Source organism: Prosopis cineraria, unplaced genomic scaffold (genome assembly GCF_029017545.1).
Source record: "Prosopis cineraria cultivar Desert tree isolate PC_DT_omini unplaced genomic scaffold, ASM2901754v1 PC7, whole genome shotgun sequence".
Classification (NCBI taxonomy): Eukaryota; Viridiplantae; Streptophyta; class Magnoliopsida; order Fabales; family Fabaceae; genus Prosopis; species Prosopis cineraria.
This window is the reverse complement of record NW_026555338.1, coordinates 22,378,000-22,393,326: the sequence shown is the minus strand read 5'-3', so window position 1 is coordinate 22,393,326 and position 15,327 is coordinate 22,378,000. Positions and strand designations below refer to the sequence as shown.

Below are 15,327 nucleotides of genomic sequence, written 5' to 3'. Positions count from 1 at the left end.
AAATATTTGTTTCTATCAAAATATGTGTATATATAAATATATTATTTTACTAATTTTTTACTCAAAGACATAACAACGTTGATTTAAAATTCTGAAAAGCATATAAAAGTTGATTTTGCTCACTAAGACAGTTTTAATTTTAAATTTTCAATATTTTTTACTCAAACAGTGTTTACTTTTTACTCGCCGAAAAAAATATTTTCCCATTGTTAATATTTTTATTTAAAAATAATATAATAAAGATAAAAAGTATTTAATGATTAAATTCATAATATTTTAATTTAAAACAGAAGAATAAGATTTAAATTTAGATAGTTTGAAAAATTATACTATATGTGTGTGTGTGTGTGTGTGTGTGTGTGTGTGTGTGTGTGTGTGTGTGTGTGTCTTCCAGACAAGTGAGGTGCAACATTCCAGCTTTCTCTTCTCTACGTGGCAGGATTATTTTCAGCATTTAACTATATATTGCTTGTTTCCTTCTCCATGGTCACACCTATTATCCACATTGAATTACCCCTAGACCCTAGTTGAGGGGGTGCGGTATGTCAAAGAACTGGAGACAGACCTCCTAAACTCACTAAATGGGGGCAAAAAAAAAAAAAGCTTTTTTTAATCAACTCACTTACTACAGAGAAAAAAGAACAAGAAGAATTTCTGGTGAAGAAGTTCCGCACATGCTTGCCGTGAGACTAAATGTTCTTTGGGGCGGATAGAATTTCGTGGAGGTTTCGTGAGAAGTTGACAGAAGCTGAAAGAGTCTGCAATTAAATATCTATTTGTGTGTGCTGGGCTGGCCTCCGCATTATACAACCTCGGCTCCTCAGGGGTGCCGAGGTTCACTTCTTCCAAGGCAAGGGTTCTTGGACCTCTGGCGCTACATCCTCCAGTTTCGAGGGAGCTTTATCTAACTCATGGAACTCTCTTTCTTCTGTCTACCTGCTACATGCAAGAATGCCTCGGTGGAAGCACTTTTTTGCAGAAATATCGAAACATAGAAACGGAAATCTACCAACTCAGAATTCAAATAGATTTTTATTGGTGATAAATATTTTATAAACAAATTTTTTTCCTAAATTAAAATCTATGATATATTGGATTCACATCCATATTCATATTCTTTTATATATTAAAACTAAATATTGGGAGACCAAATGTCATAGTTAAACATTCGTCTTCATTGTCCTCAGGATCATCTCTAATTCTTTCTTTCCAATACAATAATTGCTGTTGTTATGAATTTAGTGGAAATACGAATTTAAATCTGGTGTGTCATGTTCATGTCAGACAGCCGGAATCAGACATTTGTCTAATGCGCAATCAGACAGCCCGAAGGCACCAACAAAGGGTGGGAGCCACCTTCGATTGTCATACCTCAGCGTCCCGTAATTAACGGCTACAGCTTTTCTCCAATAATTAGGAATGGTACGACCCAATGTTTTGAAACCGGACCGGACATAGAATCAAAAAGAGCAACGGATCACGGTTTTTATGATCCAACCGGTTAGACCGACGGTCGAACCGGTAACATAAAAATTAAATAAAAAATAAAATTTATATGCGCAATTATAAAAATAAAACATTAATTTGTCAATGGTGCTTGAGATTTCAACCTCAAAAGCTAGATGCTTGGATTATTGGAGCTAGAGGTAGAGACATGTTAGTACAAGCTTATGATCTTAAAGGAAAATGTTAGAGTTAGAGGCATGCCGTCATATCATGACTCATAAGCTTTCGATCTCAATGCTAAAGGGTGGATCTTTAGAGTTGGAAGCAGATGTTGGAGGAAAAGTTAGAGATTGAGTTTAGGCCATGAAGGAGAGAGTAGAGATTAGAGAAGAGAAGAAAAGAGAGAATTAATGATTAGAGAAGAGAAATTGTGAATCTAAACAACTCAGCCTAAATTTATTTTTTTCTTAATTTGTTTGGCTTTGAACTGGGTTGACCCGGGTTGACCCGAGTCCGGTTTTCAGGTCAACGCCGGTTCTCTCAAATCCAATCGGTTCAATCCAGGTCAACCTGGGTCAAAGATCAGATTGGTTCAATTGGTTGAACCGGACCATTTTGTTCAGCAGGTGACGGTCGGACCATCCGGTCTTTATGTTATATATTTTCATCATATATATATATATATATATATATTCTCCAACAAAGGTTGAGGACGATGCTTAACATGTTTTAACATGCACGAGTTACGAGGGACTTATAGAATCGGTGGATGCTTCGGGTCATAAAACTTGTGATGGAATATTGAGACATGAGATCACCGAGGAGACAAGATCTTGGGTTTCCAACAGATGCTGGGGAATGGTTTCTCTACTGAAGCAGAACTTGAAGGTATCAAAGCCGGACTTCAGTTTTGTGAGGAACGAAATTTGTGCAAGATTAAAGTTCATACAGATTCACTTGAAGGGATTAAATTCATCATGCAGGACCGCACACCATGTCCCCGCTAATGCCAATTGTTAGTCAGATAAGGAAGCTACTTTATCAGCTTTATGAGGTAGAGATCATTTTCAGTGGCCAAGTTCTTGAGGCTTTTATAGAATATACCTGGGGCTTGAGGTTTTCTTTCTTTTCTTTTCTTGTTTTTTTTTTAATACTTCTTCAGGCTTGAGCTTTTGATTGTAAAAAGAATGGGGAAAAAAAAAATTCTGAATCCCCGCTTTTGATTGTCCTGGCGCGCTGGCGTGGATTCCTTGAGGCTTGAGCTTTGCTTTTTTTGTTTTTTTTAATTGTCCTTTTCCTAATGTGTGACATGTTTTTCCCGTGGGTTGTGGTCTTCAATTCCATCGATACCTAACATCTTGTTCTTTTTATTCGTTTTTATAATAATGCATAATGATAAATTATTTCATTCATTCCTTCCCTTTAAAAGTATTGAAAACCAAATCAATCAAGACACTAATTAAAATATTAATAGTTAAAATTGTATTGTAATCAAATTAGTCACAAAATATTTTATTAATCTGATCAAGATATTGGTTTAACAATTTTTTTTTTCAAATAGACCGATTGATATGAATTTTCATAATATGCTATAATTATTCCTTCTCATCTTATGTACAAGTCATAAAAAGAAATAAAACGGTCATCTTATGTACAAGCCATAATTACATTGGTTGTAATAAGAACCAATGTAAAAAGTTTATTTTTAACATCGGTTTCAACTAGAATTGGTGTGCAAATATCTTTTAAAACAAACAAAATGATCATTAAAAGGACCCTATTTTATTATCATTACATAAATTTTAATAAATTCTATAACAAATACAATAAATTCTAATATTTCAATAAGTTTAATGATATTTTCAACATTTAGAATACAATAAATTTATAATGAAGAGGAAGAACAATAAACCAATAAATAATTTCATTGCTTGGATTGTCTATTTCATCCTCAATCTTTCCTATTTGGAGTACAATAATGAAAGAACAATAAGATTATTAACTGACTTTCAGAAAATGAACATTCTATTATTAAGCGCCAGTACAACATCATCTTCATACTATTAGGCACTTCAAAAATGAATTTGAATCTGGACATTTAAAAAGAAGCATGGAATAAAAAGAAAAGGCAATTTTGAAATACTATATATTAGCTTCAAAATGACCAAAAGGAGAATGAAAGCTTTTGGCTTATTCATTAATAGTAGATGGACTAACGGAGAAGTAGAATGACAAGTGGAAAGCTTTACTGATGCGAAATGATTGAGCTCAAGATTCCCACGACTGCAGCTATAATATATTAATATAAAGGATTTAGAGGGGCAGAAATTTTTTTTAAAAAAAAGAGAAACTATAAAAATTACCTTCACCCATTGTGTGCAAACATTAAAAAGTAAACAATTTATACTTCTCAATTCCAATAAACGTATGAGAGGGTTCATGAATGTTATATTATTCGTGAAATGATCAAAATTAAATTTCACCCTTCTTAGAAATTAAAACAGCATCAGAAATATCAAAAAGCAAAAAAAAAACTAAACTGAGATATTTCCTTACTTTTGGACCCACTTAACAAGTCACAGCATATATGTATATATATTCATCTTTCATAATTAATCATGTACCAGTGCCAGTTCATTTTCTGTAAAAGCTATATATTGGAGTACATGATTAAAAAAATCAGAAAGTGATTCAAAGATCAACCACAGCTATATTAGTAAGCTTGAAGTGATACAAGTATATTTACCCAACACTCCTAGTCCTTGCTTTTCTGTCGTATCTCTTTTTGATTCACATATACACATCTGAATAGGCCAAGATTCTTAAACAAACACAAAATAATGAATACTTGTTAAGTGATAGAACAGAAATGTAACACTACCACCAAGCGCAGGCTTCTCCAAAAGGGACACCACCAAAATGCCTAATTCCAAGTCCTTTGTTCTAGTCTTCTTCTTTAGCTTTTTTTTCCTTTTTCTCAGCGAAGCAGCTCTAATTTACAGTTCTTATTGCTGCACAGATTCCATGAAATACAAACCAAATACACAATAATGCAACAAAATAAAACCAGTAGTCCTTTCTTATTCTTTTGGCAAGAATGTAAAGGCGATAGATCCAACACCCAAAACATCCAATCAAAGCTGTAGTTGTTAAAGCTTGAATTGAATGCGAATATACGCACAAGCCATTGGGAAAAAGGGAAAGAAACACAAACCCAGCATGCTAAATAGGAATAAAACAAATCAAGTGAGATAACATATGACGCATATATATTCAGAGAACAACCATTCTAAAGCGGAATATTCATTAATTCAAGGATATATATGAAGGATTCGTGCATCCTAAATTAGAGAGCAACGATTCTAAATCTCCTAAATCAAATAGGGCATTTAACCCTTAGAACATTACCTCTCTTCTCTTGGCAAGAATGGAGGAATACAAGCAAAATATCGAAGAGCATCAACGAAGGTCAACAAGTTTAGGGCACAGTGAATAGGAGCACCGTGGGTTAACGACGATGAGGAGGCATTGATGACAGAGGAGTGAACGGACAACAGCGGCAAACAAGGAGGCATGGAGGGGAGAGCAGAGATTGCAATAGCAACAGCTGATGAGTTTAGAATAGAGAGGTTGAAGATGTTGGAGGCTAGAGTAGATGAGGGTTTCGATGAGTTATCTATTGACGATCTAGGGTTCAATAGTGAGACCTTGAAAGTGATGATGGAGATCAGTGAATGCAAGGGAACTTTTAAAAGACTTTTTATGTTGGTTCCTTAAGGAACCGGTGTATAAAGTAATAAATTCTTAAAATTTTTAAAATTTTAATCACTTTTTACAAATTCTTAAAATTTTTAAAATTTTAATCACTTTTTACATCAGTTTACTAAGCAACCAATGTATAAAATATTACTTTTTAGGAACCAATGTAAAAAAGATTTTCTATATCAGTTCAAGTTGATAATTAAAAAATTGCTACCATCTTGATTTTCTATATCATTTGCCAAACAATCTATATAAAAAGTCTCCCTATAAAAAGTCAAATTTGTACTAGTAAGTTATAAGTTATGAAATTTTTGGAGGGTATTGTAATTTCTACATTTGTAGTATTGAATTTTCCCATAAGAAAGATGATAACAAGATAAATGTACGAGCTTCTTATCATGCTAAAACGAAAAATATGTAACAATCTATATTGGGTCAAAGAAAGTATACCTTCTACTTTTTGGCCAGGAGCAGTTGTTCCCTTATTAGAGTATTTTCATTTACCTTCTTGTCAGCATGAAAATGATAGAAGTCAGAGAATTAAGCAGATGAATATGTGAGTTTGCTCGCCAAGCACACTCAATAATCCATCTTCAGAGTGGGAGATACAGTACAAGTGATGACCTTATATTAAAAAGGGGAAAAAAACAAAGAAAAATAGGGAGGAATAGTTCTTAATTCTTACCTTACTCGTGATTGTTGTATATAAACTAATAATCAGAGAGATCATTGCGAACAAGTTGGACGGAGTTATTGGGGAGAATTGTTATATACAGAGCCTTTAATTTGTGTCTGAAAGGAAAAAAAATTAACATTACACGGTTGTGTAGATCTACAAGAGGAATTCAAAGAAATTACATGATAATTAAAAGAATAATGAAAATGTTTAATCCATTTGTTTTCTGGTGAAAACATGACCAATATTGACTTGATTGATTTAGAGCTTAGTGAACTCTAACATATATACCTTGTTTCTGCGTTGAAAATATATATCCATCTGGTGGATCTGCTTCGTTGCTCTGGCGGGACTCATGTTTTGCTTTCTGATCAGCTGGTTTCATCTGCGTTTAGACCTCGCCAAGTTTAGTGCCATCGGACTTGTATTTTGCTTCTCGCCTTCTCTGTGTTGAAGAAATCGAAGCTTATTATTGTGATTTTGAAGGAATTAAAATGGTACTCTCATCCAACTTTCTTGGTCAAGTCAACCATTTTTTTTTTTTTTGGGAAATAGATGTTAACTTCATTTCTATCTTGTTGGCCAGAAAACTACTATTCCTACCTACCAACTTGGGCGGAACGGAATGGAAGTTCAGATACAGACTGTGCCACAGAATCCCAAAGCGAGCTAAACAAAATGTTTTGAAGGGATCTATATTATCTAGTCGTGTGATACACAGTTTCTTGTATACATATATACAGAAACAAAAGCCCGGCTTCGGAGATACTAAATCGAGGACCGGTAACCACGCACCTTTGACGCTCAGCCTCCGTTGCTACAGGACCTCAGGCTCAAACATGGTCACAGATCTGGAATCCCCGACATCAGTAGCGAAGCTAGTCTCAAGAAAATCTCTCCGGTCGCCATGTACGGCAAACGATTTTCTCTCGGAGGGAGGAGAACGAGAATTGGTGGAGTTTTGGAGCTATGAAAGAGATGGAAATTAGGGTTAGGGGAGGAAAAGTGTAGAGAAGAAGGAAGAAGCTGCCACGAAGGAAGGGGAGAGAGAGAGGCGGGGGGGCTCCTCCTTCGGCTTCTTCGCGAGCATGTCTTTGTTACCGTGACTAGTGATGAGAGGAGAGAGAAGAAAAGCATATTGCTCACGGTTTATGAGACTGAATGAAATCGATGACAAAAATAAGGTTCTATGATTTTTCTAAATCTTAAACGGTAATATTATAATATGTTTTGTGCGCACTCAAATCCCACACCATCGTTGTTTGCATCCCTCTCTTTGGGATTTACAAGTTAATATCAATATAATATATTTTTTGTTTGAGAAATTTAAAAAAATTGTGGTTTATTTCTTTTGAACTAATATGTATGAATTGACATAATTTATGTACATAAATAATTACATAATCTCTTTAGATCCCATAATAATGTTTAATTAAAAAAATATAAAACCTCTACATTTTGAAAACAAGTTAGGAACATTTTTGAAAAAAAAAAAAAAAACTATTGTATCAGCAACAATAGAAATAGATTTCTTTTGAATTGATTTTTAGGTAAATCAGCAAATTATCTTAAAACTTTATGAGTAACACCATGCATTTGAACTTGTTTATTATCTAAATTATTCATTTAACTTTTGAAAACGGTACAATCCGACTCCTGTTGTTAACAAAAGTAAACTTTAAACTGTTAGTTAATTGAAAAATGACAAAAAATGATCTTAAAAATTACAAAAAGGATAAAAAAAATCATGCCTAAGGACTTAAAAATTATAGACAATGACCCAAAAAATTACAAAAAAGGACTTAAAATTTTTGTCATAATTATAAAATGTATATTATTAATTTTTTATTGCAAATTTTTCTTTTTATCTTCTATTAAAATTGGTGAGAAAAAGTATATTATTAAAACATAGATATTTAATAGCCCAAAATTAAAAGTTTATTAAATTTTTAAACAGAATTTTAATAAGTTTTAGGAATTTTTTTTGTTTTGGGTAAAATTTGTTAAAAATAATAATAAAAGAAGCATTTACTTTGGATGGAACGTTGGTGATTCAAGAAGTGTGTTGGAGAAAAGTATGGATGGATGATTGAAGAGCAATTAATGGATGCAAGTTCAGAACAGGAATATTATCCAATTTGCACGTATTTTATAATAATATCACAAGTATTTATATAAGAAGAGAGAGTATTTGCTTTATTTAATTCAAAATACACGGGTGTAGCGTGGCAGGAACTGGTGTCCGATCCAAGACCAAGTCGGAGGCTTGAGAATGATAATTTCGGTAGAGTTTGAGTATTTTTTATGATGGTGACTCCAAGTTACGAGATATGTGATTCAAAGCTGATTCATGAAAATTCCAGCACATGTTGTTGGCGTTCCGGGGATCCCAAACATGTCTGCGATTGCCCTTTCTTTAAGAAATAATTTCAGTAATGAAATTGATCAATGAAAATTGATTCTCAAAAAATTATTAAAAATTGATTCTGATGCAAATATATTATTTGACAATATTTTAATGAATTTGATGTAAGTGTGTCAGGTTTGTCAATACTCCCTTCTGAGCCTTTTATAAGTTACTCCCACCAATCTGCCAAATATCAATGTAAAAAAATTAAATGAAATAAAAGTATATAAAATTTTAAAAATGCTCCTATGTAAAAAAAGGAGAATGACAGTTAAGTCTCAAAACAGTGAGTTAATACCAGTTATGTTCTTGACAAATTTTTTTTTTTAAAAAAGTAAGTTGAAAATATCAATTCAAATTATTATAAAGCTAGGAGTTTCAATTACAGATAAATATTTAAATATTAAATTTAACTTTTAGATTGTAACATAAATTTCTATTTGTAACTATTTAAATTAATATTTATAATTTATTTTGTAAAAAAAATTTACCAGGGACTAAACTGGTATTAATTTACTGTTTTGTGACCTAACTGTCATTCTCTTTATAAAAAATTCAAAAAGTAATGTCACATTTCTTTTTAAATATTACCTAAAAACTGCATCTTAACTTATAAATAAGATCAAATAGATCTTTTAGAATATACTTTATAAATGGGACTGAAGCGAGTACATTGGATAGGAGAAGTAAGGGGTACAATGCCGAAAACGGTGTGTTTTGATCTACACATGAGATATGGAACATATAAGTATACTATATTTACTTTTTTGAGAATGTTTTTACTTTTTACATACACCTTCCTCACTTGTTTTTACTTTTGAGGACTTACAAACACACTCAACCCTCCATATCATTTGAGGTTAGAATTCACAACTTTCTTTTTTTAAGTGGATGTGAGGTGTTGTTAAGCCAAGACTTAGGAAGATTTTAGGAATTCTTTAAATATATATTAGGATTAAAAATAAGCTTAAATGGCAAATTGGCCCTTAAAGCTTGGGTCTATAAGCATCTAAGACCCTAAACTCAATTTTAATATAATATTTATTTTTAAATTTGGAAAATGGCACAATATGATCCTTATTGTTAACAAAGTCACCTTTGACAAGTAACTAACATGAAAATAATATAAAAGGATGTCAAAAATTATAGAAAAGTTACATTGAGGGACCTAAAAATTATAGACAATGACTCAAAATTACAAAAATGGATCAAGAAAATTTTATTACATCCATTTGTGTAATTTCAAAGTCCCTTTTTGTCATTTTGTTGTCAACAAATGATTAAAATTAACTTTTGTTCATAATAGAACCAAATTGTATGGTTTTTAAAAGTTGAAAGGGAACAATACAATAAAAATGAGTTTAAGAGTCCCTAGCATTACAACAAAAAGGGAACATTGCCCAATTTCTTTAGATCCCCTAAAAATATTAATGAAAAAAAAATACAAAACCTCTAGATTTTGAATACAAGCTAGGAATGTTTTTGAAAGAAAATACTTCAATACCAGCAACAATAGAAATGGATTTCTTTTGATTCATAGCCGATGCATGCGAATTCCAGCGCATATGGTTGGGGTTCTGGGGATCCTAAACATTTCTAGATTGCTCTTTCCTTTATATATATATATATATATAGAAAAAACAAAATCATTAGTGTTTATAATTTTATCAAATTTTGTTTTTAGTCCCGTTAATTTTTTCAGTATTTTCAATCCTTATAAAAATTAAAAATATTTAAACTATAGGTATTTGAGAAATAAATATTATTCAATCTTGTTCAAACTATAAGAGATTGAAAATATTAAAAAAATTATAAGAATTAAAAATAAAACTCAATGAAATTATAAAAATTGATGTTCATGTTTTCAGATATATGCATGTGTATATGTATAAGCCTAATTTTTATCCACTGGACCAAGAGGAAGGCCCAAATGCTGAAGAAGACCAGAACGAACAGACTATTGGGCGAGACGTAGTGGACAACTGCGGAAGCCCACGTGGAAGATTCGAGAGTTAGGGAACCAGGAAAGGAGGAAAGGAGTGGGGCATAGTGATGACAAATAGAATCTTTCTCATGATTGAGTGAAAAAATATGTGTTTAAGACTTTAAATTAAAATGTAAATAGTGACAAATGAAATTTTATATAGGGCCACAACCGCAATTTTTGCGAGAAGAGGAGGGGCAAGAGTATTTTTCTTTTTATTATTTTTTATTCTTTAAAGAAGAGTGGGTGGTAGAAGTAGGTCCGTCATTGTGGTCCAATGCTCCCTGACTCTGTATGTGCGTATCATATTCAATGTTACTTCTTACACTCAAATCTCCATCTTCTCTCTTTTCTCTTCTCTCTTCTCTTCTTATCAGTTTCGAGCTCCAGCTTCGGCTTCCCTCGCCCATTTCTTCTTACTTACCAGCTTCACTGCTCTGCATAGAGATGGTGAATTATCTCTCCCTATTTATGGGAGAGGGTGGGATAAAGTAAAATTAATTTGAGTTCAATATAAAATTATCTCTCCCTCTCTCTCCCCCTCCTTTTGCTGAATCCATTCCTGTAATTGACTGTCAGAGATGGTGCATCAAGCAGCTGAAGCTCTAACTAACGTCGTCGTTTGTGATAATCATCTTCAACTCAGTCGTGGCATTGCTGAGGAAGCTATGCACGTGGTTGTTGCCGCCGCCACCATCATCGGAGGGTGAGAACGAGAATGATCTGTACGGTATGGAAGTAAAATAGTCAGAGTCTGCTGCCGGTGAGTTTTCTTGCTGAAGAAATGTCTGGTTTAGTTAGTAGATTCCCTTTTCGTATGCACAGCTAGCAGCTTAAACCCTTTGCTGCCACCATTTTTTTTCTTTTCTGAATCGGGGAGATTTGTAGCCATCTTTTGCCGGGTTTTGTTTCCTCTGCGTCCCGTGAGAATGGTGTTGGTTTCCTCTCTCTCGGGTTGTCACCACCGGCTGCTAGGGTGTTCCATTGGTGGGCTAGGGCTCAGCAAACTTGATTTATATATGCATAAATGTTGAGGGAATTATTATTTATCACTCCTTTTGATTTGTTTCAAAGCCTCCATCTAAGATTTGCTTGTCATAGTTAGTTTAGAGTATTTTCATTTAATTTGTTCTTGTCACCATGAGAATGATGGGAGCTAGAGAATTAAGATGAATATGTGATTTTGCTGGACAAGCATACTCAATAATATTATAATCCATCTTCATGGTGGGAGATACAGTGATGACCTTATATTAAAAAGGAACAATAAACAAAGAAAATGATGGAAGAATAGTTCTTAATTCTTACCTTACTCGTGATTATTGTAGATAAACTAATAATTAGAGAGATCATTGCAAACAAGTTGGACTGAGTTACTGGGAGACTTGTTATACTATATATATATATATATATATAGCCTTTAATTTGTGTCTGAAAGAAAAAAAATTAACAGTACATGGTTGCGTCTCCACAAGAGGATTTCACATAAATTACATGATAATTAAAAGAATAATGAAAATGTTTAATCCATTTGCTTTCTGGTGAAAACACGACTATTATTGACTTGATTGATTAAGAGCTTGGTGAACTCTAACATATAAACCTTGTTTCTGCGTTGAAAATATCCATCTGATAATGGATCTACCTCGTTGCAGGGGAACTCATGTTTTCCGTCTTGTTCTTCGGCTTCTTGCCTTCTTCCTGAGGATGTCTTCGTTATCACTGTGATTGGTGAGAGGAGGAAGAAGCAGCAGCATATAGCTTACGGTTTCTAAAATCGATGAACGAAAATATGAATGAATGAAATAGTATGTCGTTTTCCTTTTTTATTTTTTGGTGGGTCTTAAGTCTTACTCTTACTAGCGCTTAGGATTTCGGGTTTCTTAAAATAATTTATTTTATATGTTTATCAATTAACGTGTCTACTTAATTATTAACCATTATAAAGCTAAAATAGAGAATGGAGAGGATAGCAGAAACAATGAAATGCAAACAACAGCATTCAATTTCTTAAAAAAAAGAATTCTATCTTGTGACGTTTGGTTGCCTTGAAAAAAACAAAACAAAGATAAAATTAATTTTTTTGCCAAATAAAATAAAATTAATTTAAATGATGAATTCCATTACTAATAATTAGCGCTTCTTACAAAAATTAAAAATTAATTCTTTGAAGAATTTATAATTTGATCCAATATTTTTGCAACCTTGAGTTGCCTTAAAATAAGGAGAAAAAAAAAAAAACAAAGGAGGATGCGCGACGTTGGCAAGTTTCATAGAAACTTTATGGGACATAAAATAAAAACCAGAGACTCAAGCCCTTCTTTGATCTTACTATATGATTGAATTATTTTATTCTAAAGAATTTCCATTGTTAATCTTTGACTTTTAATTTAGTTCATATCAAATATAAGACTTCACATATCTTTAAAAATACTCAGGAAACTCAAATTTATTTTTTCGTTGCCTGTGTGTAACAATCGAAAACATTTAATGCATCGAATGGATTAATGGATTAAACTAGTTGAGGTCTAAGCCAGACTCTCATTTTCCTTTTCCTTTTCTTGTGAAATAGTTCAGATTAAATATATATCATGAATGGTGTGGTCTCAAGTTAATGATTATATGAACATTGCATTATCTTAATAACGAGATTGGAAATAATGAGCATCCTAATATGGTTAACAGCTTTGAAACTAATCGAAAGTAGATTAATTTTCCAAACAGGCACAGGAATAGTTGGTTTCAAAACGTGCTGAGAAGAAAAAAAACAATAAGGTACACGGAATCGATAGTGACCTTCACATATCAAAAACTTCAAAACATGATTTGGAATGAATGCAGAGATGGCACAGGAATGCTTGTGAACAACCTCAGTATATGACAGTCGGGTTGCACTTCTTTTAATCTTCAACAATAACAAGTCTTATTTTACTAAATAGAGGTACCTACAGCCTACATGTATGGTTCTTTTAATATCCAACATCACACACTCTCTCTCTCTCTCTCAATGAGAATAAGAAGATAAGGGATACTGGCCAAAAAAAGAATTCGAAGAAGAGATAGATATATTTAAAATTAATAATATAGAATTTGTCTTTGCATCATGACTGCATTGTCTTCCCCCCCCCCCTAAAATTTGCATGAACTGTCAAAAGTAAATTAGGGATTTGTTTGGTACAATGAAAAATAAATTAGTAAATAAAATTTATTCTAATTTATTTAAAACAATGAAGCGTGTCTGCAAAGGGCTTTTACTTTTTAGATAGGATCGGAGGCTATGAGTTTAATTTGTGCACTGACAAATCGACAAAATTTAGTTAAGGGGAGCAAAATTTGGCCAAATATAAATATTAAAATTTTATAAAAAAATATAATTTTAATATATATTCAATTAATATAAAAATAACATATACTAAAATTAGTTTCTAAAGAACTAGTATATTTTTATAATCAATATAACAGAGAACTATACATACATACATACATCATTTATCATATATGTTTCATGTTTTTTTAAATATAAATGGAGTCAGCCATACAAAAGCTGAAGAAATTGGGGCAACATCTCCAGCAATAAAATTGGCGTTAGCCGCTTCCTGCTCTCTGCTATCTCCACAAGAAGAATGCATAATCGTGGCTAGTTATTAGTTGCCCAAAAGACCTCTAAAGAGTACCCTAGCTAGTTGTATAATAACCACTGGATCAGTTACCTTACTTTTCAAAGACGAAAGTACATCTAGCTTTCCAGATTTGCCAAAGAGTAAACACAATCAGAGCTTTAGTCAGATCCTGAATATCTACATTCCATAACAGAGGCAATAGCCAATCCTCCATTCTAGTGATATCATTTTAGCTCGGTTACACAAAAGTACAAGATGCTCGAATGTTTCCACTTGTTCACAGCAAGCCAAGCAAAGTGGATTAGATGCACATCTTTTACGCCAAAGGCTCTCTTGAGTGGGTAGCGCGCCCTTGTTCACTTTCCATAGAAAAAATTTAATTTTAGAGGGCACTTTTAATTTCCATATCTCTCTCCAAATCTGACAATCCACATGCCTTAATGGAGAATGGCCTTTTCTAATAAGAGGGGAATTCTAATTTTTCGCCCCCAAATTACCCTTTTTCACAGTATAAATCCCATCGTTGCTGCCAGTCCAAACAGCTCTATCCTCCTTTTTAAATATAAATTATTTTTTAGAAGGGACAAGTGACTATTTTTAAGGAAATTATGTGTAACTTTCTTTCTATAAAAGCAATATTAACTTTTTGTTAGTGCAGGCACTTGCCTCCATTACGATACAAGTAAGTGCGTCCTTGAGTTTGTCTGTGCCTATAAGGGGGTAAAAGGAAAGGGGCCACTTTACTTTGGAGGGCAGATGCACCTCCAGAGTTACACTATGATTCCCTCATCTTGTCAATTGAACAATCTTCGAGTTATATAGTTCATATCAAATATAAAACTTCAAATATTTTTAGAAGTACTCGGTATATCGAGAGATTCAAATTCATTTGTTTGGTGTAATAACAATCGAAGACATTTAATACGTAAATGGATTAATGGATTCAAGTAGTTGATGGCTAGGCCAGATTCTCTCTCTGTTTTTTTTAATTAGTTATATGAATATTGCATTATGTCCACCATTTCTAAAAACCTTTTTCTCCCGTTACATTTTAGCAGGTTGTTTCTTGACAATGATATTTGGTGGTCCCTACGAGATGGTAGATGAGCATGGAATTTGTGATAAATACACCATTATATATGCAAGAAAGTGTTAGATTCTTTACATTAAGTATGCTTAAAGATAATCTATTTTACTAAAGTATAGTTTAAGTTATGATCTATTTTTTAATTTTTAAATTTGGGATTTTTTTTTGGTAAAAGTGCAGGGCAGCAATAGTAATGAAACAGGGCTCAAAAAAGCCCATAGCATCCGTTTACAGTATCTCCTGCAACTCATCAAGAGGATCAATCAAAACTTGAAATCCCCTCTCTCTACCTAAACTTCAATTAGCCAAAAAATCAGCACAAGTATTTCCTTCTCTATAAGTATG

General features: G+C 32.8%; 1 long non-coding RNA gene across 1 annotated transcript; it reads right to left on the bottom strand.

Annotated features, from left to right (window-relative positions):
• Positions 1-5,510: 5,510 nt before the first annotated feature.
• LOC129314838 (uncharacterized) lies at positions 5,511-7,000 on the bottom strand. The gene is made up of 3 exons (XR_008594296.1): positions 6,680-7,000; positions 6,176-6,329; positions 5,511-6,000 (listed from the first exon to the last, which is right to left on the bottom strand). It is a non-coding gene; the product is annotated as an uncharacterized LOC129314838 (long non-coding RNA).
• Between the last annotated feature and the right edge of the window lie 8,327 nt (positions 7,001-15,327).